Genomic DNA, 27,236 nt, shown 5'->3' with positions numbered 1-27,236 from the left:
TCTCCAGAAATAGACTATAAAAGACAAAGGTGTAATATCCTGTTGCTAAGTGTGGACCCCAAGGTACACCTACCTCTTCGAATTTCATCACCCCCTGCAGCTCTTGTCCATGATTTCTCTATGACCTTTATGACCTCTTTGGGTTCTCCTACATTATCCAGTGTGTTGGACTTGTTGACATCCTGTTTTTGTATTTTTGTTCGGGCAGTTTGTTTTTTCTGTTTTTTTTTTTTGTTTTTTTTGTTATTTGTATATAATGTGTATTATATTGCCCTTTAATATATATAAACATTGTAACAATCATCGTTGTCATCAATTAAAACATTTAGATAAAAATCCCCGTGGACGTCCATTTCCCATCTTTGAAATTCTCCAAGAAGAAAATTGTAGACTTTAATAAAATTGATTATCTATTTTATGTCTAATTAACTACCAGAAGCAAGCCATGGAGAGCTCTGCAATAAAACATGTATTTAGTCCCCTGATATTTGTTTTCCTACTTTTATAATGCATGAGTAAATTAATACTGAGTAAATTAATACTGAGCAAATTAAATTCTGTGTCCACTGATTTACAAACCTGTGTGTCGATGGTGTGGAGTAAAGCAGAATAGAGTGAAATGGGTATATTGGATAATCATTGGGGGGTTTTGGGTTATGTGGTGTGTTACAGTTGATATAGTGTGAAGTGATATAATTTGACACAATCTCAGGGAACTGCTCAGATCCGAACCTGGACAAAAACAGAGATGAGTGTAAGGAGGCCATAAGAGTGAGGTGGTGAGATTGAGGAGTTGTAACCTTGGCTATGGAGATGCAGATAGAATTGAGAAAGAGAGAGGGTAATAGATAATTATTGTTGCACTGGCACAGAATCACACAATCAGAAGAATGAAGGGGAATTATACAGAGCTATTTCACAGAGAACTGGTTCAAATATGGGTGTAAATACAAAAGGGAAAATTAAAGGTTTTACTGAAGGAAAAATGTGGATAAAGGAAGAGGATGGATTGAAAATGGTAGGAAAATTGCAAAATTGGGTAAATAGATTAAAATCTAGGCATCAATGTTGTTTGAGGGAAATATCTTAGAATCTTCAGAATCTGAATTCATTTTGTTGTCAAATTACAAACAAATGTGTCTCTGGAGCTTTTTTTTGTGTTTTTTTTATTTATTTATTTTTATTATTTATTTCTGCAATGTAACATTGTGAACTCCAGGTAACATTTGAGACCCTGGTCTGGGAAATACATTTTTTTGAAGAAGAATACAACCATAGGATGATGACACAGTTACTGAATACATTTACAAGGTAAGATAGTCTGACCCATAAATGACATGCCTTGAATAGGCTGACCCATACATGACATGCCTTGAATAGGCTGACCCATACATGACATGCCTTGAATAGGCTGACTGTCAGAACATTTCACAGAACCTTCCCAAGTCTCCTGAACCGATTGTTTCCAAGTCTCATACATCTCCTACCTGCTACTCTTTTGGAGTTTGTCAGTCTACTTATGGATATCAGACATTCACTTACGGCTTTCAGCTTTCCTCGTCTTATTTTCCCTGTAGGAAATGCACTTTGAGGGGGCATGGTACATTCATAATTGCACAGAGCTTGCAAATAGATTGACAGATTGGATCTAGAGGCATATTTTAATCAAACCTCTGTACCAGAGTTTGCGCTAACCTACAGGAGCCCACTGCACTCCCTTAGCATGTTCTCTAATGTCAGTTATGATTTCACATTCTTCCAACAGTCTTCTCTTAATTCAGAAAATGACTGGAGAAGGTCAAAATGTCAATTATTGAGATCAGACGCTATGCTGGCACTAAGGGTAATGAAGACTGCACACTTTACTACTAATGGAGGGTAACCATTGTATTTTAACCTATCACTTTGCTCAAAGCCTGACCTTTTTTGAAATGACGTAGAATTTGAAAGGAACTAATTGTCTTCCGATGTCTTCATTACCCACAAGGAAATGCTATACTATGAAGTGGAAAAAAGATTATATTTTTATTTTGATTAGTTAATACATATCATTTATTATTCCTTTTGAGTTTTTTTCCTTTTAAGATATCCTATTGATAATAAACAGCAAATGAGAGGGAGGAACTAGCATGAGATTTATAGCTAGGGGCTATATATATATATATATATATATATATATATATATATATATATATATATATAAAAGGGACATTCTGTCTCATCGTAGACAAACGGACACAAAGGATATCAGCAAAGTTGGTTTCTCTACCTCACCTGGCCTCTGGGAGAAAGTTAAACCTAATCACTTGGGGCTAAAAAACATGCACATTTTCAATGTAGAAATCTAAAGAAAAAAAGCCTATTTCAAAAAATAGCTGTGCAACACGGAGCAGTATTTCACATAGAAAACAGGAAGAATTGCAGAATCCAGAAGTCCTGTTATAGACTTAAGTCAAAAGCCTCACAGTTGTAACTGTTGCCCAAATTGGTTTATGGCAAGTATTTAAGGGAAACTATAGTTCCAGAAAAACAAACTTGTTTTCCTGGAACTATAGATTCCCCTTCTCTCAAGGCCCACTCCTGCGGTGCTGAAGGGCTTAATAACCCCTTCAGTCACTTACCTGGGTCCAGCGCCGATGTCATCGGCATTGGGTCACCTCCGCCCATGGGTCACCTCCGCCCGGCTGCTGGCGGGTGAGACCTAATGCGCATGCATTTCAATGGCCGCGCGCGCACATTAGACCTCCCCATAGCAAAGCATTATTTGGATTTGGGGAAGTTCCATTAAATTGAGACAAGATGGCGTCTTCAAGTCTGAATAGCTTATCTATTAAGGTCACCACAGTATATTGGGGACTGAAAGAGTCATAGGATAGCCTTGAAGCTTGTTTATGCATTATTGTTATTGTAATTCGCCTGGGACAAAATGGTGCAAACATATTATGCACTGAGGTTATTGCTTAAAGAAACAATTATGAAAAACAATATGTTCCATTTCTAACACCTTGTCAGTTTGCAATATCTCTTAAAGACAAAGTACACAGTTTAAGAAATACAACATTTCATTCTAAAACTTGTAATATTTGCCTTTGCCCATAACAATAGCACTGTTATTTACTAACCTTATATATCTGGGATATAGCTGTTTACTAATCCTGTATAGCTGGGATATAGCACTGTTATTTACTAACCCTGTATATCTGGAATATAGCTCGGCTATTTACTAACCCTGTATATCTGGGATATAGCTATTTACTAACCCTGTATATCTGGGATATAGCTATTTACTAACCCTGTATATCTGGGATACAGCTCTTTACTAACCCTGTATATCTGGGATATAGCTATTTACTAACCCTGTATATCTGGGATAAAGCTATTTACTAACCCTGTATATCTGGGATATAGCTATTTACTAACCCTGTATATCTGGGATATAGCTATTTACTAACCCTGTATATCTGGGATACAGCTCTTTACTAACCCTGTATATCTGGGATATAGCTATTTACTAACCCTGTATATCTGGGATATAGCTATTTACTAACCCTGTATATCTGGGATATAGATATTTACTAACCCTGTATATCTGGGATAAAGCTATTTACTAACCCTGTATATCTGGGATTATAGCTATTACTAACCCGGTATATCTGGGATATAGCTATTTACTAACCCTGTATATCTGGGATATAGCTATTTACTAACCCTGTATATCTGGGATATAGCTATTTACTAACCCTGTATATCTGGGATACAGCTATTTACTAACCCTGTATATCTGGGATATAGCTCTTTAATAACCCTGTATATCTGGGATATAGCTATTTACTAACCCTGTATATCTGGGATATAGATATTTACTAACCCTGTATATCTGGGATAGAGCTATTTACTAACCCTGTATATCTGGGATATAGCTATTTACTAACCCTGTATATCTGGGATATAGCTATTTACTAACCCTGTATATCTGGGATATAGCTATTTACTAACCCTGTATATCTGGGATATAGATATTTACTAACCCTGTATATCTGGGATATAGCTATTTACTAACCCTGTATATCTGGGATATAGATATTTACTAACCCTGTATATCTGGGATATAGCTATTTACTAACCCTGTATTCTGGGATATAGCTATTTACTAACCCTGTATATCTGGGATATAGCTATTTACTAACCCTGTATATCTGGGATACAGCTATTTACTAACCCTGTATATCTGGGATACAGCTCGGCTATTTACTAACCCTGTATATCTGGGATATAGCTATTTACTAACCCTGTATATCTGGGATATAGCTCTTTAATAACCCTGTATATCTGGGATATAGCTATTTACTAACCCTGTATATCTGGGATATAGATATTTACTAACCCTGTATATCTGGGATATAGCTATTTACTAACCCTGTATATCTGGGATATAGCTATTTACTAACCCTGTATATCTGGGATATAGCTATTTACTAACCCTGTATATCTGGGATATAGCTATTTACTAACCCTGTATATCTGGGATATAGATATTTACTAACCCTGTATATCTGGGATACAGCTCTTTACTAACCCTGTATATCTGAGATATAGCTATTTACTAACCCTGTATATCTGGGATATAGCTATTTACTAACCCTATATATCTGGGATATAGCTCTTTAATAACCCTGTATATCTGGGATATAGCTATTTACTAACCCTGTATATCTGGGATATAGATATTTACTAACCCTGTATATCTGGGATATAGCTATTTACTAACCCTGTATATCTGGGATATAGCTATTTACTAACCCTGTATATCTGGGATATAGCTATTTACTAACCCTGTATATCTGGGATATAGCTATTTACTAACCCTGTATATCTGGGATATAGATATTTACTAACCCTGTATATCTGGGATATAGCTATTTACTAACCCTGTATATCTGGGATATAGCTATTTACTAACCCTGTATATCTGGGATATAGATATTTACTAACCCTGTATATCTGGGATATAGCTATTTACTAACCCTGTATATCTGGGATATAGCTATTTACTAACCCTGTATATCTGGGATATAGCTATTTACTAACCCTGTATATCTGGGATATAGATATTTACTAACCCTGTATATCTGGGATATAGATATTTACTAACCCTGTATATCTGGGATATAGCTATTTACTAACCCTGTATATCTGGGATATAGCTATTTACTAACCCTGTATATCTGGGATATAGATATTTACTAACCCTGTATATCTGGGATATAGCTATTTACTAACCCTGTATATCTGGGATACGGCTATTTACTAACCCTGTATATCTGGGATACAGCTATTTACTAACCCTGTATATCTGGGATATAGCTATTTACTAACCCTGTATATCTGGGATACAGCTATTTACTAACCCTGTATACCTGGGATACAGCTATTTACTAACCCTGTATATCTGGGATACAGCTATTTACTAACCCTGTATATCTGGGATATAGCTCTTTACTAACCCTGTATATCTGGGATACAGCTCTTTACTAACCCTGTATATCTGGGATATAGCTATTTACTAACCCTGTATATCTGGGATATAGCTATTTACTAACCCTGTATATCTGGGATATAGCTATTTACTAACCCTGTATATCTGGGATACAGCTTGACTATTTACTAACCCTGTATATCTGGGATATAGCTATTTACTAACCCTGTATATCTGGGATATAGCTCGGCTATTTACTAACCCTGTATATCTGGGATATAGCTCGGCTATTTACTAACCCTGTATATCTGGGATACAGCTATTTACTAAACCTGTATATCTGGGATACGGCTCGGCTATTTACTAACCCTGTATATCTGGGATACGGCTATTTACTAACCCTGTATATCTGGGATATAGCGATTTACTGACCCTGTATGTCTGGGATATAGCTATTTACTAACCCTGTATATCTGGGATACAGCTCGGCTATTTACTAACCCTGTATATCTGGGATATAGCTCGGCTATTTACTAACCCTGTATATCTGGGATACAGCTATTTACTAACCCTGTATATCTGGGATACAGCTATTTACTAACCCTGTATATCTGGGATACAGCTCTTTACTAACCCTGTATATCTGGGATATAGCTATTTACTAACCCTGTATATCTGGGATATAGCTATTTACTAACCCTGTATATCTGGGATATGGCTATTTACTAACCCTGTATATCTGGAATACAGCTCGGCTATTTACTAACCCTGTATATCTGGGATATAGCTCTTTACTAACCCTGTATATCTGGGATATAGCTATTTACTAACCCTGTATATCTGGGATACAGCTCTTTACTAACCCTGTATATCTGGGATACAGCTATTTACTAACCCTGTATATCTGGGATATAGCTATTTACTAACCCTGTATATCTGGGATATAGCTATTTACTAACCCTGTATATCTGGGATATAGCTATTTACTAACCCTGTATATCTGGGATATAGCTCTTTACTAACCCTGTATATCTGGGATATAGCTATTTACTAACCCTGTATATCTGGGATATAGATATTTACTAACCCTGTATATCTGGGATATAGCTATTTACTAACCCTGTATATCTGGGATATAGCTATTTACTAACCCTGTATATCTGGGATATAGCTATTTACTAACCCTGTATATCTGGGATATGGCTATTTACTAACCCTGTATATCTGGAATACAGCTCGGCTATTTACTAACCCTGTATATCTGGGATACAGCTATTTACTAACCCTGTATATCTGGGATACAGCTATTTACTAACCCTGTATATCTGGGATACAGCTATTTACTAACCCTGTATATCTGGGATACAGCTATTTACTAACCCTGTATATCTGGGATATAGCTCTTTACTAACCCTGTATATCTGGGATACAGCTCTTTACTAACCCTGTATATCTGGGATACAGCTCGGCTATTTACTAACCCTGTATATCTGGGATATAGCTATTTACTAACCCTGTATATCTGGGATACAGCTCTTTACTAACCCTGTATATCTGGGATACAGCTCTTTACTAACCCTGTATATCTGGGATACAGCTATTTACTAACCCTGTATATCTGGGATACAGCTATTTACTAACCCTGTATATCTGGGATACAGCTATTTACTAACCCTGTATATCTGGGATACAGCTATTTACTAACCCTGTATATCTGGGATATAGCTCTTTACTAACCCTGTATATCTGGGATACAGCTCTTTACTAACCCTGTATATCTGGGATACAGCTCTTTACTAACCCTGTATATTTGGGATATAGCTATTTACTAACCCTGTATATCTGGGATATAGCTATTTACTAACCCTGTATATCTGGGATATAGCGATTTACTAACCCTGTATATCTGGGATATGGCGATTTACTAACCCTGTATATCTGGGATACAGCTATTTACTAACCCTGTATATCTGGGATATGGCGATTTACTAACCCTGTATATCTGGGATATAGCTTGGCTCTTTACTAACCCTGTATATCTGGGATACAGCTATTTACTAACCCTGTATATCTGGGATACAGCTCTTTACTAACCCTGTATATCTGGGATATAGCTTGGCTCTTTACTAACCCTGTATATCTGGGATATAGCTATTTACTAACCCTGTATATCTGGGATACAGCTATTTACTAACCCTGTATATCTGGGATATAGCTATTTACTAACCCTGTATATCTGGGATATAGCTATTTACTAACCCTGTATATCTGGGATACAGCTCTTTACTAACCCTGTATATCTGGGATACAGCTATTTACTAACCCTGTATATCTGGGATATGGCGATTTACTAACCCTGTATATCTGGAATACAGCTCGGCTGTTTACTAACCCTGTATATCTGGGATATAGCTATTTACTAACCCTGTATATCTGGGATATAGCTATTTACTAACCCTGTATATCTGGGATATAGCTTGGCTCTTTACTAACCCTGTATATCTCAGATACAGCTCGACTCTTTACTAACCCTGTATATCTCAGATACAGCTCGACTCTTTACTAACCCTGTATATCTCAGATACAGCTCGACTCTTTACTAACCCTGTATATCTGCGGCCCCGGCCCGTGCGGCAAACCACCAGGTTCTTTTCTGTATGTATGTGTCTGTGTGTATATGTCTCTATGCAGGGCCGGACTGGGAGAAAAATTCGGGCCGGGCATGAGAAAAAAGCCCTGTATTTGTTCTGCACAGCGCAAGCAAATTTAATAACATGCTTGCACTGTGTTTCCTTGCAATTTGTCTCTGGTGTCTCTATAAATGGATACCAGGAGACAAAAATGCCATTAAAGAGTACTGTGCATGTGTTTGGAGCCTGCTTGTGGTATTGCGTGTGTGTAGAGTGAGCTGATTGTGGTGTGGTATTGTGTAATAAGGTGGGTTTTAGTCACGTTGTGTTTGTGGTGTAATGTGATGCATATGTGGCTAGGGGCTGTAGAGAATGTGTGTGTATAGGGGATATAGCAAGTGTGTGCATACAGGCTATAGTGTGTGTGTGTGTGTGTGTGTGTGTGTATAGGTGATGTAGTGTTTGTAGAAAGTATGTGTTTAGGGGTGTAGTATGTGTTTGCTTACAAGGAATCTGTGTGCGTATGTATGTATGTATATGTATATATATATATATATATATATATATATATATATATATATATATATATATATTTGGAAGTAGTGTGTATGTAAGGGGTGCAGTATGTGTGTGTGATGGACGCTGTGTGTGAGGGATGCTGTGTGTGTGAGGGTGAGGGGTGCTGTGTGTGTGAGGGTGCGGTGTGTGATGTGTGTGAGGGTGCTGTGTATGCTGTGTATGATGTGTGTGAGAGTGCTGAGTGTGGGAGTGCTGTGTATGATGTGTGTGATGTGCGTGACAGTGCTCAGTGTGATGGGTGTGAGAGTGTGTGGGATGGATGCTGTGTGTGATGTGTGCGGTGTGTGAGGGTGCGGTGTGTGATGTGTGTGAGAGTGCTGTGTGTGAGGGTGCGGTGTGTGTTGTGTGTGAGGGTGCGGTGTGTGATGTGTGTGAGAGTGCTGTGTATGATGTGTGTGAGAGTGCTGTGTATGATGTGTGTGAGAGTGCTGTGTATGATGTGTGTGAGAGTGCTGTGTATGATGTGTGTGAGAGTGCTGTGTGTGACAGTGCGGTGTGTGAGAGTGCTTTGTATGATGTGTGTGAGTACTGTGTATGATGTGTGTGAGAGTGCTGTGTGTGATGGATGTGAGAGTGCTGTGTGTGATGGGTGTGAGAGTGTGTGTGTGATGGATGCTGTGTGTGAGGGGTGCTGTGTGTGGTGTGTGACGGTGCGGTGTGTGATGTGTGTGAGAGTGCTGTGTATGATGTGTGTGAGAGTGCTGTGTGTGCTGCGTGTGACAGTGCTGAGTGTGATGGGTGTGAGAGTCCTGTGTGTGATGTGTGTGTGAGAGTGCTGTGTATGATGTGTGTGAGAGTGCTGTGTGTGATGTGTGTGTGAGAGTGCTGTGTATGATGTGTGTGAGAGTGCTGTGTGTGCTGTGTGTGACAGTGCTGAGTGTGATGGGCGTGAGAGTGCTGAGTGTGATGGGTGTGAGAATGCTGCTGTGTTTAAATGTTAGAATGGATTGTGTGTGTGTGTGGGGGGGGGGAGGGGGGGTAAATAAACAAATAAAATAACAGGCATTATGTCCCCCCCTCCCTTCTTACCTTTTAGCCTGGGAGGGCATTGTGGTATCTGGGAGGGGGGGACCGGCACTCTTTCATCCCTGGTGGTCCAGTGGTGAGTGAACTCTAGCCCGCGGGCTAGAGTTCACTCTCGCGAGATCCGGTCGTTGCCATGGCAACGCTCCGGATCTCGCGAGACGAACCCGGCGGAGCTGCAAGATAGAGCTCCGCCGAGTTCCTCTACTGGTAGGCTGGCTCCTTCCCTCTCTCCCCAGCCGGTGGCCGCGTTGGACTGCAGGTGGGCCGGTGAGGGAGATCTTTGATCTCCCCACCGGCCCGCCATGGACTACTGCAGGGCAGGCGATAGGATAGTGCTGGCCCTGCATAGACCGGCAGGGGAGATCCTGGGACTTCCCCTGCCGGCCTCGGCCCCTGGCCACCGTGGCCCACCAGGCATTTGCCCGGTGTGCCCGATGGCCAGTCCGGGCCTGTCTCTATGTGTATGTATGTGTCTCTGTATGTATGTGTCTGTCGAAGGGGGGGGGGGGCAGAGGCGTGGATCAGTTTCGCACCGTGGGGCCCATTGATTGTGTGTATGCCACTGCCTGTATATCTGGGATACAGCTATTTACTAACCCTGTATATCTGGGATACAGCTCGGCTCTTTACTAACCCTGTATATCTGGGATATAGCTCTTTACTAACCCTGTATATCTGGGATACAGCTCTTTACTAACCCTGTATATCTGGAATACAGCTTGGCTATTTACTAACCCTGTATATCTGGGATACAGCTCTTTACTAACCCTGTATATCTGGGATATAGCTATTTACTAACCCTGTATATCTGGGATATAGCTCTTTACTAACCCTGTATATCTGGGATACAGCTATTTACTAACCCTGTATATCTGGGATACAGCTATTTACTAACCCTGTATATCTGGGATAAAGCTATTTACTAACCCTGTGAGCTATAGCTTGTCTTTTCACTAAGTCTCTGTCACGTTCTGTTCCTGGTTGCGGATCATTCTGGTAATGGCTTCTGGTATCCAGTACTACTCTTGCTATTCTTGTTTAATATTTCTTGGTTTTCTATTCTGTGTCTGGTTTTCTTTATGCTGGGATTTCTGGGTTCATTCCTATAGTTCGTCCCTGGATTTCCCAGTCTCCAGGTTTCCTTTAAATGTTTGTTTTATGTGCCACACCCTTATGTTTCCAGCTTTCATTATGTGTTGGAGTTCCTGCAGGCAGCGGCTCAAAGCTTCTGTCTTTTCTTGCAGGTAAGTGCTATATATGTGTTCTTAATCTGTGGTTGTTTTAGCATACATTAGGCAGTGTAGGACCTGCCAGATATGGGGTACATTGGCGTTGTTGGCAGGCTTATGCAATGTATGATCATATAGTGTGACTAAACCCCCATGATTTCCATATGTAGTACTTAGTTATTTCTCCTCTTGTTTTGCCTATGTTTTCTTGTCGTGTCTTAGTTTGTATATACCTGTCCATGTTTAGTCATGTCCAGTCATGCCCATGTTTAGTTAATGTTCCCTTATGTATTGTGTCATGTTCTGGGTTTAGCTTCCTATCCTTCTCTGGTTCTGGGTTCTACTAGTTATGTCTTGTTTTCATGTTTGGTGCCTGTTCTAGCTTTGTCTTGTTTCTAGTACTGGATACACCCTTGCTGCAGAGCCTCCCTATACAGCTCCTGGGAGGTCTGCTTATTTCCTAGCTCCTAGTTCCTTGGATCCGCAAAAGCTGAATCAGGGTTCTGGTTGTGGCTGCACAAACGCTGGTGCTCAACACCAGGGGGCGTGCGGTTACCCTGCACCAGACCCTGCTAATCCACCTCCACGCTGAAGACTCCCACTTAACATCAGGCATATTGGGTCCCGGTCCATGCGCCGCCGCCTGGACACTGTGTCTGGGTTCCGGGCACCGGACTACCACCCTGACATATGGCCGTAAGTACAATGGAGTTCGTGGAGTGGACCCTGCAGCTTTCCTGATCTGTTCTGTCTGTGTCATGTCTTGCCTGGATTTCGCAGCATCAAGAGTACCTGTATCCGCAGTGGTTGTCTTGCCCTGCTTTCCTGGCCTGACCTGACTGTATCCTGTTCAGTCTGGATTATGCAGCATTCAAGGGTACCTGTATCTGCAGGTTTCATCTTGCCCTGCTTTTCTGGACTATGCAGCTTTCAAGGGTACCTGTATCTGCAGGTTTCATCTTGTTCTGCTTTTGTTCCTGTTTTTCCGGCATGCAAGAGATTCTGTATCTGGACCAGTCTGCTGGAGATGACTTCCTCATTCCTGTTTTCTGTTTTGGAGGGGGTCGATCTGCTAAGCTGTTCGTTGGTCGATTCTGGTGTTCTCTTGTGATGCCTCGTTCCTGTTTGCTGACATACTCCTTTTCTGGTGGTGATCTTCATTCATTGCTGGAGGCTCTTTTGCAGGAGGCCTTTCCGGTGGGGGATGCTTGCCTCCGTGGAAGTCAAGAGGACTTCGTTGCAGTATCCGCTCACCATTCCTGGTCTCTGCCTGAGAGCTGTTGGGAGCATCCGGACATTCCTTTCTGGTGGTTCCTATGCAGGAGACCTTTTGGTTGGGGGATCCTTGCCTTCGTGGAAGTCAAGAGGACTTCGTTGCAGGATCCGCTTTTGTTCTTGGTCTCTGCCTGGGAGCTGTTTGGAGCGTCCGGAGTTCGCTCCTTAAGAGGGGAGTTATGTCACGTTCTGTTCCTGGTTGCGGATCATTCTGGTAATGGCTTCTGGTATCCAGTACTACTCTTGCTATTCTTGTTTAATATTTCTTGGTTTTCTATTCTGTGTCTGGTTTTCTTTATGCTGGGATTTCTGGGTTCATTCCTATAGTTCGTCCCTGGATTTCCCAGTCTCCAGGTTTCCTTTAAATGTTTGTTTTATGTGCCACACCCTTATGTTTCCAGCTTTCATTATGTGTTGGAGTTCCTGCAGGCAGCGGCTCAAAGCTTCTGTCTTTTCTTGCAGGTAAGTGCTATATATGTGTTCTTAATCTGTGGTTGTTTTAGCATACATTAGGCAGTGTAGGACCTGCCAGATATGGGGTACATTGGCGTTGTTGGCAGGCTTATGCAATGTATGATCATATAGTGTGACTAAACCCCCATGATTTCCATATGTAGTACTTAGTTATTTCTCCTCTTGTTTTGCCTATGTTTTCTTGTCGTGTCTTAGTTTGTATATACCTGTCCATGTTTAGTCATGTCCAGTCATGCCCATGTTTAGTTAATGTTCCCTTATGTATTGTGTCATGTTCTGGGTTTAGCTTCCTATCCTTCTCTGGTTCTGGGTTCTACTAGTTATGTCTTGTTTTCATGTTTGGTGCCTGTTCTAGCTTTGTCTTGTTTCTAGTACTGGATACACCCTTGCTGCAGAGCCTCCCTATACAGCTCCTGGGAGGTCTGCTTATTTCCTAGCTCCTAGTTCCTTGGATCCGCAAAAGCTGAATCAGGGTTCTGGTTGTGGCTGCACAAACGCTGGTGCTCAACACCAGGGGGCGTGCGGTTACCCTGCACCAGACCCTGCTAATCCACCTCCACGCTGAAGACTCCCACTTCATCAGGCATTATGGGTCCCGGTCCATGCCCCGCCACCTGGACACTGTGTCTGGGTTCCGGGCTCCGGACTACCACCCTGACAGTCTCTATATAGAACAGCTTAAAGCAGTTCATTTTAACTCTATCTAATGTCAATCATTTTTCCCTTTCGGATCGTAACTTAATTTTTTTTGTAAAAAACTTTCCTTGAATAGTTAGTTGAAAAATTGGATTTTAGTCCAGTGATAAACTCTACTCTCAGACAATCGATGTAACAAAAAAAATAAAAAATACTAAATCATTTAATCCTTAACTCCAAATAATGTTTATTAATGTTTATACTGATATCAATAAAAGTAAAGTAAATCTTACAGTATTGTCATTTTAAGAAGTGCATTGAGCATTTATCGTGTCTACATAACAATTTAAAGGCTAATTTTATAAATAATCACTTTTCCTTTGCAGTGAGAACTTGAGATGTCGGTGCTGGTTTCGTTCCCTACTGAACTCAGCGATGGGCAAAACATTTCCGAAATCATCTTGTTCTAGTGAAAACTAATATTTCACCCAGGAACCCCCACGCACATTCCCATTGGTCCCTGCGGTCACTCTCACAACGCGAAGAATGACAATCCTCTGCCGGGGCTCCGTCCCCCTCCTTCCCCACAATACATCAACTTTGTAGATAAAACTTAATTATTGCATTCGACGAAACCAGTCAAGAGGACACGTAAGTTCCAATCACACCATAATACTACATGGATCCTTTGTAGCATACTTGTGCATGGCAATAAAGTTCATTTCAACTGAATCATTTTTCCCGAAATTGAAATTTTCAGTGGGATGTCTGACGGTTCAAGCAATGGTTTGAGGGGAAAAAGGAGGAGCAATAAAAAATAAATAAATAAATAAATAAATAAAAATATATATTTTTTAAAGATCAATATATTTTTATACATATAATGTAGGAGAACTCCTTGTACCCTGACTGGGTACCTCCGCATAAGGATGGCTTCCTAGCTGGAACAGGGACAACCCGCAGCACTTCTGCCCACAGTCGCCGTGTCTTGACTGGGGTCCTGGAGCCGAATGGGGAATTCACTCTAGACACCCCCAGGCACTGGATGACACTTAGTCCTGGGAGTTCTAGTCCTTACAAGGTCTTTCCTCGTTGAAACCTCCACACTGGAACAGTGATTAAAGAATAGCCATTTCCCCTTCCAGTAACCAGACGACACATAGTTCTGGGAGTACAAGCTGGGATACCTTTATTGGCAGCCACAACTGGCCCTTTATGCAGGTCCCCATGCAAGTTGCACTCCTCCCTGGGCCTAAGAATAGACTACAGTGAAAACATACTCACAATTACATTGGTCCAGGACACTCCCATACAAAACAAGATAATCCCTCCCCTGTGCCTGGGAGATAATTGAGTCAAGCACTGTATTAAACTCAATTATCTCCAGACACAAAAAACACACATTTCCCAAACACCCCACAAGTACCTTTAAAATACATAAAACCCCACAAATCCCCTGATAGCCCCGATCTGGGTGACCAACATATCCAACAATCACCCAGATCAGTTCAGGGGTTCAGGAATTTCCTGGAAGTCATAATTTGACTGACCACACGCATGGTCCCATGCCCAAAACAGTTCCAGAGAATCAGGGCTTGCGGTCGGTCTAGTTGGGTAGTTTAAAAACTAAACAAACTACCAAACATAGTCAATGTTCTTACCCTGGAACTTGTTCAGCTTGTTCATGGAAACTTTTCCACCGAACAGTGTCTTTCTAAGTGTTGTAGAACCGGGAGTGTCTGAAAATAGTTCCATGAACTCGACCACCAAACACCGGTGCCTGCGTTCATATGAACAAGATTGCCGCCACCTCGTGGTCTTCCATAGGAAATGCGGCCACCCAGACGAACACTTAGAACACTGCGGTGGATATTGCTACAAAGTATCAATTAGGCTTAACAAGCTCCAGGGTGGTCTCCAGTTCGTGCGCCTGTTCAGCTCCCTAACCTTATAGTCCAAATACACAAACGGAGACTTTTACATCACGTTTTACAGGGTCCATAGTCTGTGGGTAGGAGGCTGGCAAGCAGGCTCCTCCAGGAACTTGTGGCAAACTCACTTGGAAAGGGGAGTTTGTCACATATAATATAGATTTTTTTCTCACTTGATCTGTGAATAAAATCAACATCTCTGTGCTATATGGTCATTGAAGTGTGTTGTGCAAGCTTTGTGCACGTGTGAGTTTCATGTTTTATTTTAACCCCATAAGGACGGCGGGCATACTATGCCGTCCTTTGAGACCTGGTCCTAAACGTCGGCAGGCGGCATAGTACGTCCCTCCCACTTACCTGATCGCTGGTGATCCCCTGACAGCGATCGCGATGGGGGGACTTGCCTGGCATCCCAGTCACACACAAACGGCACTTTCACTGACAATATCATTGTTGTGATATGTTTTACGGTTTAAAAAAAACTCATAACACTGTTCAGTGAAGCCTCATGTGTATAACAGTACCCCTCATGTACAGGTTTTATGGTGTTTCAAAAGTTACAGCGTGAAATATAAGGCTTGCATTTCAGTTTTTTCACATTGAAATTTGCCAGATTGGTTATGTTGACTTTGAGGCCATATTGTAGACCAAGAATAAGAATTACCTCCATGATGGCATACCATTTACAAAAGTAGGCAACCGAAGATAATGCAAATGGGGCATGTACAGTCTTTTCTAGTAGCCACTTAGTCACAAACACTGGCCAAAATTAGCATTAAAATATTTTATTTATTTTTTTCACACACGAACAAATATGAACGCTAACTTTGGCAGTGTTTGTTACTAAGTGGTTACTAAAAAAGATGGGTCATACCCCATTTTGTAATACCTTTGGGCTGTTATAATGGGGGTATTTCTCATTCCTGGGCTACCATTTGGTCTCAAAGGCAACATATCCAGTCTGGCAAATTTCAATGTGTATAAACTGAAAAATGTAACATGCTATATCTGACCCTGTAACTTTCCAAAACACCACAAAACCTGTACATTGGGCGTACTGTTTTACGTGTGAGACATCGCTGAATACAAATATGTGTACTTTATTGCAGTAACCGCTAACAGTATTGTGACATTCACAGTTAAAATGTCATGCAGAACTGAAAAAAATAAGAAAATATCTTAATTTCTCATATTAAATAAAGTTTCATATATAAATATATTTGATATAAAATGAAAGCCCTGTTTCTCCTGAACAAAATTATATATAATAAGTGTGGGTGCATTTAATATGAAAGAGGTGAATTACGGTTGAACAGACATATAGCGCAAATTCAAAGTTTTGTTTACATTTATTTGATCACAACTTGTACAACTGCCTCAGTCCTTAAAGGGTTAATGGGGTTTATTTCTTGTCCTTTAATTGGTGTAATTGTTTATTGACATATAGGCAGGGCCAGATTAAGAGCCCAGTGGGCCTGGTGCTGACCATTATGATGGGCCTAATTACAAAATCTTATTGACCAACAACACTAAAACAGTCCTACCTCCTAAGCGTCATGTATCTGATGGAGATGGTGCTGGAGGGAAACTCATAGGATGCAGCTATGAGAAAACACATACCCTATGCTAATCTCACGCTTTCATCTTTCAAGTAAACCTGTCCCATACCATACCCCCTAACAGCAGTGTCCAGTAAAGCAGGAAGTCTATGGATGGGGTAAAAGGGTGGGCCACTGACACAAATCGCATAACCAGAACTGCCGAAAGGGATGAATATACACAAAAAGGGGACATGTCTGTGTCCACATGTCTCCCAGTCCCTTAGTGTCTGTGTCCCTATGTCTCCCAGTGTCCCCATGTCACTAGGACACTAGGGGACATTGAGAGACATTGGGACACTGGGAGACATGGAGACTGTGGTGGAACCAACCTCGCCACTGTGGACTGGAGAAGCCTGGTTGCTAGCCTCCTGCCCTGCGACTATGGCCCCTAGACATATTGCACTGTAAAAACTGTATTTGGGCATAATGGATTGTATAATACTGTTCCTAGCCCTTTAAATACTTTGGGGAAAGATTGGTACTTTCTATATGGCACTTCGGACACAGTCGAAGCTGTCGAAGCTGTTGAAGTAGCCGAAGTAACCGAAGTTGTCGAAGTCGTCGAAGTGACCGGTATCGGACAAAGGACCACGTGGCGGCGGCCATTTTAACGTCGAACACCGCCGACCCTTACCATCGACTCCACTTCGACACTTCGACTAAAGTCGAAGTACCGGCCACACTTCGAACGGGACTTAGCCGTTTTTATGCCAGAAATTGACCGACCGCACAGCCCAAATCCATGGAACTGTTTTGGGCAGGAAAATGTGCTTGCGGTCGGTCATAAAGGGACCTCCAGCTAACTATTGATCTACTGGAGGGATTGGGATGATTTTTGAGAGTGTTACTAATTGAAGTCTGCTGATTAAGAAAATGTATGTTTTATGTTTGTGGCACGAATATTGTAGAAGTTATAAATATTGTGTAAAAGTTATGTTTAAACTGTATGAATAAGTGGATTACCTCTCAGGCTAAGGGGAGGGGATGTGTGGGTTGTACCATATATTTGGTTGGTTATTTTAGGCCTCCCCCTGGGTGTGGCCTGTATGTGTACAATTGTAATAAAAGTCAGGCTGGATGTGCCAGTCCTGAGTTCCTGTTTAACCCTCAAAGTGAAGTGTCGTTTCATTATTGGGGGAGGATTTATTGCATGCTGTTCCAGTTTGACTGCTAGGAGTGCAAACCTATTCGTATGGTTCCTATTCAACTGTCTACAGCATTCAGAGACTTGGGAAGATTCAAATGCTTCTCCGATATGGTGATTGTGGTGTCTGCCAGAGTGCTTGGAGTCCTCAGGAAACGCTAGGAGCATCCTTTAACGGAGGTACCCAGTCGGGGTGCCAGGCGATCCGTTACAGAGACACTGAAATGCTAGGGAACACTGGGAGACCTAGAGACACTGAGACTCTTGGGGACACGGAGACATGGGGACACTAGGTGACTTTGACACATGAGAGGACACTGGGAGACAGGCCCGGACTGGCCATCGGGCACACCGGGGAAATGCCCGGTGGGCCGCGATGGCGGTGGGGCCGAGGCCGGCAGGGGAGATCACAGGATCTTCCCTGCCAGCCCCTGCAGGGCCAGCGCGCTACCCGAGCGCCGGCCCCACTGTGTGCCTCCATGGGCCGGTGGGGAGATCAAAGATCTCCCTCACCGGCCCACAGGCACTGACATGCGGCCACCGGCAGGAGAGGGAGGAAGGCAGGAGAGAGGACCGGCGGAGCTCTATCCAGCAGCTCCGCCGGGTCCTCTCGCGAGGTCTGAGAGTTGCCGCGGTTACCGTGGCAACGCTCAGATCTCGCGAGAGTGAACTCTAGCCTGCAGGTTAGAGTTCACTCTCACCACTGGACCACCAGGGAAGGAAGCATGTCCCCCCCCCATGGCAGAACGGCTCCCATCATGGCAGAACGGCTCCCCCCTTCCCAGGCTAAAGGTAAAAAGGGAGGGGGGGATATAACTTTTTATTTTATTATTATTATTAAAAATATATATATTTTAATTTAAATACAAAATACATTCACACACACAACCCCCAAACACACACAGCACCCAAACACACACAGCACCCCCAGACACACACAACACCAACAGCACCCCCAGACACACACAGCACCCCCGACACACACAGCACCCAGACACACACAGCACCCAGACACACACAGCACCCCCAGACACACACACAGCACCCCCAGACACACACACAGAACCCCCAGACACACAGACAGCACCCAGACACACACACAGCACCCAGACACACACCGCACCCCAGACACACACAGCACCCCCAGACGCACACAGCACCCCCAGATGCACACAGCACCCCCAGACGCACACAGCACCCCCAGACGCGCACACAGCCCCCCAGCCGCGCACACAGCACCCCAGACACACACACAGCACCCCCAGACGCCCACAGCACCCCTAGACACACACAGCGCACCCTCAAACACAGCACCCTCGCTCACACACACAGCACACTCCCACACACACACACATATATATATATATGTATATATATATAAAATAACCCTCAGTGAGTTAACAAAGAAAATTAGAAACCTAGAATGTGACGGCAGATAAAAACACCTTCACACACAGCACCCCTCTTACATACACACACACTGCGCCCCTCACACATACAATACGTCCAAATATATATATATATATATATATATATATATATACACACACACACTACAGCACCCCTCACACTGCACCACTACACACATTACGCTCCAGATACACGCTAGATCCCTTACCCTATTTGCACTCTTAATCCTCTATACACACACACACAATCTCCTATACACACTCTGGGTCCTTTACACACTAGAACTCCTACACACACACACACACACACACACACACTGCATTCCTTGTCAGCAAACACATACAACATTCTCTAAACACACCCTCTCTACAACCCCTACACACACTACGTCACCTATACAAACATACTACAGCCCGTATACACACACTCGCTACATCCCCTATAACACTATGCCCTCTATACACACACTCTCTACAGCCTCTACCCACACATATTACACCACAAACACAAATTAAATTGACCTATTTACACAATACCACACCACACTGTACACACACGCAATCCCTCAAGCAGGCTCCAAACACATGCACCATACACTTTCCTGGCCCTTTTGTCCTCTGGTATCCCACTTGTGGAGACACCAGGGACAATTTAAAAGCAAACACAGCGCAAGCATGTTATTAAATGTGCTTGTGCTGCGCAGAAAAATTCAGGGCCTTTTTCTAATGCCAGAGCTCTTCAGCGCGGCTCTGCGCATTGAACCAACATGCTCACTTTGAGAGGGGACGTGCTTGTAATTAGTGATGACAAAACACACCCTCTCTGGCCCCGCCCCCTTAGAGGGCCATTCTGATTGAAAAATGCCTGGGCCTAATTTTTTTCCCAGTCCGGCCCTGCTGGGAGACATGGGGCACTGAGACACTGTGATACATAGGGGACACTGTGATATATAGGGGACACTGGAGACTCGATAAAGACCTGGGTACAGGTCAAAACATTGCAGTGTCCAATAAACCTGCTTAAATCTATCACAGTGAGTGCCTGATATTTTTTATTTTATACTAGGGGACACTGAGACACTTGGGAGCACTGTGAGACATGGGGACACTGAGATACTAGGAGATTCTGAGAGACTAGGGGGCACTGAGACACTATGGACACTGGGAGACACCAGGGACACTGGGAGACATGGGGACACAGAGACACCAGGGACACTGGGAGACACGGGGACACTGAGACACTAGGGACACTGGCTGGGAGACATGGGGACACTGAGAGACTAGGGGCCACTGGGAGACATGGGGCCATTGTGTCCCTAGTGTCTTAGGGTCCCCATGTTCCCCAGTGTCCCTATGTCTCCCAGTGTCCATATGTCTCAGCGTCCCCAAGTCTCTCAGGCTTGAAACTGCTGTCTGGACTCTCTGTGCAGAGCTGCTACCCTGCGGATCAGTGAGTAGAGAGAGTCAGGGAGGGAGATGCTGTAACTTCTTATCCCTGCCTCTCTCCACACAAACACCGACCCCTACTGGCCAGCGCTGGTATTGCAGAATAAACTCTGTTTATACTGAGACAGACATTTGTATTGCCGGTATTACTGCAATACCGGCACTGGCTAGGCAGCCTCAAATACCTGGGAAATACTTCTGAGAAATACCTGGCAACCATAAGAAATACGTGAAAAATACCTGGCAACCCTAAGAGTAGTGTGTAAAAAAAAAAAAAATATATATATTTTTTTTTTTTAAAATCAATGGGCCTATTCCATGGGCCTGGGCCTGGGCCTGGAGCTGCAGCTCCATCAGCCCCTATGTTAATCTGGCCCTGCATATAGGGCCTTATTTACAAAACGAATAGTGATAACGGTAAAAATTGATGCCAAGATGGATTGGAATGGTGGGGTTGTGATTTCCAGCGGCTGTAAAAGTATTTTGTTAATTATTACAGAGATACAACAGTCCTAGAAGAAAAATCAACATGTTTATGGGTTGAAAACCAGCTCCGGACCTAAAAGGATAAGTGGAGTAGCTTTTTAATTTGAATTCATTATATAGATAATTCATTACAAAGATTTTCCCCAACAAATCAGAAAAATATTGAAAAATGAAAAAGATCAATACTTTACAAATGGCTGTGTTTGCCAGCTTCTGAAGATTTCTGTGTATATTCTGTAAATTTTCACCACTGAGTTTGTTTGCTGCAATAAACGTCCACTGACGGGGAGTTTATTGGCATGTGTTTTTTGTTTGTGGTTTAGGTTCAGTAAAGTTAATTTCAGGAAGGTTTATGGTGTATGCAGCCACGATTTGAGAGCACGTTAAGTGAAGCCAAATGGTTCCAAAGAAACTGTTTGTAATTGGCAGAAACACTTCAGCCAATCCTGGTGTTTCCAGATAACTGCTATATAATGGTTTACTGGATTTGTACCTCTGCACTCTGTGCAAAGCAAGAAAAGCATAAAACTCCAAGATAAGCAAGCTTGTCATACACATTATTATAAGTAATTATAGCCAGGGGGAAAGCTGTCTTGTGTCATATCTGAGTTTGTGTGGGGGAAGATGTCACCCATAGAGCACGTGAACTCACTGCAGCGTGATCTATGGAAAACATGGAATGGAGGAGTTAAAGTTATGTCCCTTTAAGTAATGTAAAAGACACATTTTATACTTTCACAGTTATTCATTGAAACATGAATTGTCAAGAAGTCCCAGGGGCATTGCAAACATTAGCCAAAATAGACAAATTGGAAACTGTCTCTGAGTAGGTTATGTGTCCAAAAAATCCATATTGGGTTTAAATTTGTAATTCACTGGTGGATTCCAAACAATTCATGGTTTAGATAATAACCCTGTCTATCAAAGGAAGACAAGGAGAAGGTTTTGGATGGAGACAAAGTATCATGCTGTCTCAACGAAAGATAAAAGGATCAGTAGACTAGACTGGCAACTGAAGATATTTCACAAAGACAATGCAAACTTTAGGACAACATCACTGACATGGAGAATATTCCCAATATGCCTATTTTATCCTAGATTTTAAATTCTCTACAATTCACAGTCATAGATTACTTACCCCTCTCTTAATTGGGAAAATTCAAAATACTTCATATTTTCCAAGACACTGGGAAATGGCCATCGATCCTTTAAAGACAAAAGAAATAAGAATATGTGAAGATCAGTTAAGATGTAGCTTGATATAATAACCAAGTGTCCATATTAGGAGGGACAGCCCCTATTTTGGTTCGAAATCGTTCTGTCCCTCTTTTATCTCCTAATGTCCCTCTTTCCTAGGAGCTCATATTGCTCGTGTGTCTGAGTGTATAACAGAGCTCCACAGCAATAATACTCCCAGTAATGTGTCTGAGTGTATAACAGAGCTCCACAGCAATAATACTCCCAGTAATGTGTCTGAGTGTGTGAAGAAAATTTACTTTATTTAACATTTTCTTCTTTATTCGTTTGTTTCCTCCATTTACTGTATGGATATTTCATATTGGTTCGATAGTTTGAAACTACCGAACACCGACCACCCTCCTGGCTCATTAAGTTCAAAAGAACTGACTATTAAGTGCTCCCTGGGCAGCCACTGTTCGTATAACCGAACGCCACGTGGAATAGAAAACGGCGGCCATCTTGTTCGCACGAGGGGAGTCAGCGGGACTTGGTCGTCGAGTGTCTGGAACTAAAATCGGACACTCGACCTCACGAACCACCGCTGAAACTACCGAACGCCGGCTTCTCTTAATTACCGAACAGCCAGAAGAGCGCCATTCGGTAGTTTTGTTTGTACAGACAAGGGGAGCAATCGCTCCTATGAGCCAGGAGGATCCATTCGGTACTTTGTTCGTTTTTTACCTTTTTCTCAATTGACCGACCGCACACGCTGAATTTGTGGAACTTTTTGGGGCAGGAGTGTGGTCAGTAAAACATGACTTCCATACTTTTTAAGAACCCCTGAACCGATCTGTGTGAAATTTGGATATGTTTGTCCCCCAGATTGGGGCTATCAGGGGATATGTAATTTGTGGGGATACCTTGTAGGGAAAGGGGTGTTCCAACTTTTGGGAAAATTGTGTGACCTCTGCCTGGAGATAATTGATTTCTTCCTTAACTTATCTCAATATCTCCCAGGCAGAGGGAAGGCGTTTATTACTGTAAAACTGTATGATGATTGGCTAATGTCTTTGTTTGCTGTGGGAGGTCCTCTTGCAGAAGGATTTCTCATAAAAGCCAGTGTGTTTCCAATAAACATTATTCCTGTTACACCCTTCATGAAGTCTAGGCTCATGTTTGGGGAATATTCTATTTGCTGGGGAGAATCGTCTTGGAAGCTGCATTCATCTACACTATTCCTCTACCTCCTAACCGCAGTTATAATCACTTATGCTCAGCTACTGGGAAAGGAATAGAAGACCGCAGTACCATAACCACTGCAGGTCTTAACAGAGTGTATAACAGATCTCCACAGTAATAATACTGCCAGTAATGTGTCTGAGTGTATAACACAGCACCGCAGCTATAATACTCCCAGTAATGTGTCTATGTGTATAACAGAGCTCCACAGCAGCAATACTCCCTGTAATGTGTCTGAGTGTGTAATAGAGCTCCGCAGCAATAATACTCCCAGTAATGTGTCTGAGTGTATAACAGAGCTCCACAGCAATAATACTCTCAGTAATGTCACTGAGTGCATAACAGAGCTCCACAGCAATAATATTCCCAGTAATGTGGCTGAGTGTATAACACAGCACCGCAGCTATAATACTCCCAGTAATGTGTCTGAGTGTATAACAGAGCTCCACAGTAATAATACTCCCAGTAATGTGTCTGGGTGTATAACAGAGCTCCACAGTAATAATACTCCCAGTAATGTGTCTATGTGTATAACAGAGCTCCACAGCAATAATACTCTCAGTAATGTCACTGAGTGCATAACAGAGCTCCACAGCAATAATACTCCCAGTAATGTGGCTGAGTGTATAACAGAGCACCACAGCTATAATACTCCCAGTAATGTGTCTATGTGTATAACAGAGCTCCACAGTGATAATGCTCCCAGTAATGTTTCTGACTGTATAACAGAGCTCCACAGCAATAATACTCCCAGTAATGTGACTGAGTGTATAACAGAGCTCCACTGCAATAATGCTCCAGATAATGTTTCAGAGTATATAACAGAGCTCCACAGCAATAATACTCCCAGTAATGTGTCTGAGTGTATAACAGAGCTCCACAGCAGTAATACTCCCAGTAATGTGTATTTACACTGCAATAAATGTGTTTAGAAATCAGTCTGTGTAAATAAGACACATTGTTCTTTTTCTAAATTACAAATTAGTTGCATAAATTGGTATTAGAAAATCACCTAATATATCTCAGAATAGCCCCGTCCCTGGTCACACCTCAACTCACAACTCCTAAAATTCAAGTGTCCCTATTTGTCCATGTGAAATGTTGAGAAGTGTGCAATCAGGACATTTTATCAAACATATTAAGCCGTCAAACCCTTCCTCCAGTCTAGTGGATCTATTTTATGAATTTATAAATGTGTGCAAATATACTTCCGTGTCAAGAACCTAATTTCAATTCAACAGGCATTGCACCACCACCTAGGTGTAACTGTAATTGTATATAATGGTATATAATGTGAATATACCATTATATATATATATTCTATACAATTACAGTAAAATGGTATTATTACTTTTTGACCCTCCTTAAAAAAAAATCAAAAAAGAAAATATAAAAATTGCTTTGCTGGCATTGCCTGGCATCAGATGTAAATTTCAAATATCCCATGAACCCCAAGATGTTTTTTTTTTTTTTTTTTTGTAGCTAAATTGAGCTGAGAAAGAATCATAAAAAATCCACACAGTCATCTCAGGAATAGAGCAGAGCCGATTGATCAACAACTGCAAGATTTTGACTTTGGCAGAGCGACTGAGGAATTGCAACAATGTGGCCTATTTGTTTATTCAGTTCACCGTGAAAGCACGTTTCTGTCTAAATTTCGTAGATTTGTTTTTATTTTGTAAGAATGGTGTAAACGTTTAGCTATAAAACTTAAAATCTTGGCGTGTTGGCAAATATGCATAGGTTTAGGCTGCTTTATTTTTGTCATTGTCATTTTGCATGCTACCATTATACAGATTGATTTTTGGTTCCTGAGGAAGTCCAAGTTTATTTGGACGAAACGCGTAGAACCAACCTCTGTTTCTAATTTTATTGGTGCATCTTAACCTTTTACTTACAAATAAAGCCGTGTATTTTTTACCACCATCTTTCGGATTCCTGTTCTTAAAGGAGTATACACGGACCGAGGCGTGGGAGGCACCCTTTTAATGCTTTTACATCTTCGATTCTGTGAGTGCAATGATTATTAGCGCACGTATATAATTTATAACAGTACCGCACTATTTCTTTGTTTTGTGTTCTCTTTTAGGTTATACAGCTGTTTCACAGGTTTTGTTGTTTCTATTTCTATTGATGTAAGATCACAATCTGGGAGGTGATCAGTGGGAGGCTGTCCTGTTTACTATTGGGATAAGTATATGTTATACTTTATCGCACTATCTACATATTTATTTTTGTGGTGATAGCACAGTTCCAAATATGTAATGATGGCAAGCTTGAATACAGGTATGAGTGCCTACGAGGAACAGGTTCAGGTAAGAAGAACTCGCTTTTGCATGCCTCCCCCCCCCCCCCCCCTAATCACCAGACCCCGAGTGGTGATGGCACCGTTGGGGGTTTTTGCAAATCCTGCCAGTTTCCCAGACAGTGACAGTGCTGTTTTTACAGTTCCATGCTGTTACCTGTTTGTCTCTGATAGGGTTCCAGTACACAGTGCTAAGTGAGAATGATAGATTAATTCTGCTCTACACACAGGACTTCATTACGCTGCATACTGACAATGCATTAGTAAAAGCTATGCAGAAAGCCGCATTGGGCTCTTCACTCACAATACTGTGATCTTCATGTATCATATCATGACAAAGTAGAGAGTAGAGGTGGCACCCAGGGGCATAACAAGAAACCACAGGGTCCAAGAATCAATACCATCAGGGGAGGTATTGATGGCCTATGGTATTTATGGTCTGCTTGGATAGCGACTGCTGACACCCTGGTAGGTCTACCACTGCTGGCGGCCATCATGTACAGATTTATGACAGGTGCCAGGCATTAAAGGCCTCCTTGCCACCCAAGCCAGGGCAAATTAGCATGATCAATCACTAAATTGAGAACTAGAAGTTAATTCAAAGTGAATTTAAACTTTAAGTTTGAAATAGCCAAACTGGAAACATTCTCTAAGTTAGCTATATTTCACAATGCACCAATTTCAGTATTACTTTTACTGTTTACTAAGCTGAGCTGAGCTTATTGAACTGTTTAGAATCAGTAAATGTGCTCATGCGTTCTGGAAAGTATTTTAATTTTATTCTGAAAAAAGATTAAGCAATAACCATATATCTTATAAAGACGAATTAGCAATCTTAAGGTAAAGCTGTGCTTACCATGTGTGGGCATTAAAAACAAGAGTGTCTGTGTTGGTTGGCGCTTAGATAGTAGCCCACCTACCTAAACTCTGTGTAGGGAGGTAAAGAGTTAATATGATGGGCAGGGATTGTGAATGACCATGTCTCTTCTCCCCATAACATGGCAAGAGATGATTACTTATTTAAGTGAGCAGGGCTGGGTTCTCCTTAAGTATGTTAAAGCTTAAAAAATCTTCTGGTGCGCACATTGCTTTGCCCATTTAGTTGAGGATATCTTACATGCTCAGTGTAACTGTTATACCAGCTACTAAATGGCACCAGTGCCTAATTAAG

General features: G+C 42.0%; 1 protein-coding gene across 4 annotated transcripts in view; it reads right to left on the bottom strand.

Annotated features, from left to right (window-relative positions):
* The window catches only part of LRRC4B (leucine rich repeat containing 4B), a 316,729-nt gene that overhangs the window by 72,235 nt on the left and 217,258 nt on the right, over positions 1-27,236 (bottom strand). For 3 of the 4 annotated variants that reach the window (XM_063437073.1, XM_063437075.1, XM_063437077.1), the window contains one exon: positions 22,481-22,548. The exons of the other annotated variant lie outside the window; for it this stretch is intronic. The gene's annotated coding sequence lies outside the window, so the exon portion shown is untranslated. The remainder of the gene's footprint in view (positions 1-22,480; positions 22,549-27,236) is intronic. 4 annotated transcript variants of the gene reach the window in all.

Source organism: Pelobates fuscus, chromosome 11 (genome assembly GCF_036172605.1).
Source record: "Pelobates fuscus isolate aPelFus1 chromosome 11, aPelFus1.pri, whole genome shotgun sequence".
In the NCBI taxonomy this organism is placed as follows: domain Eukaryota; kingdom Metazoa; phylum Chordata; class Amphibia; order Anura; family Pelobatidae; genus Pelobates; species Pelobates fuscus.
This window is presented reverse-complemented; position numbering and strand designations above follow the sequence as displayed.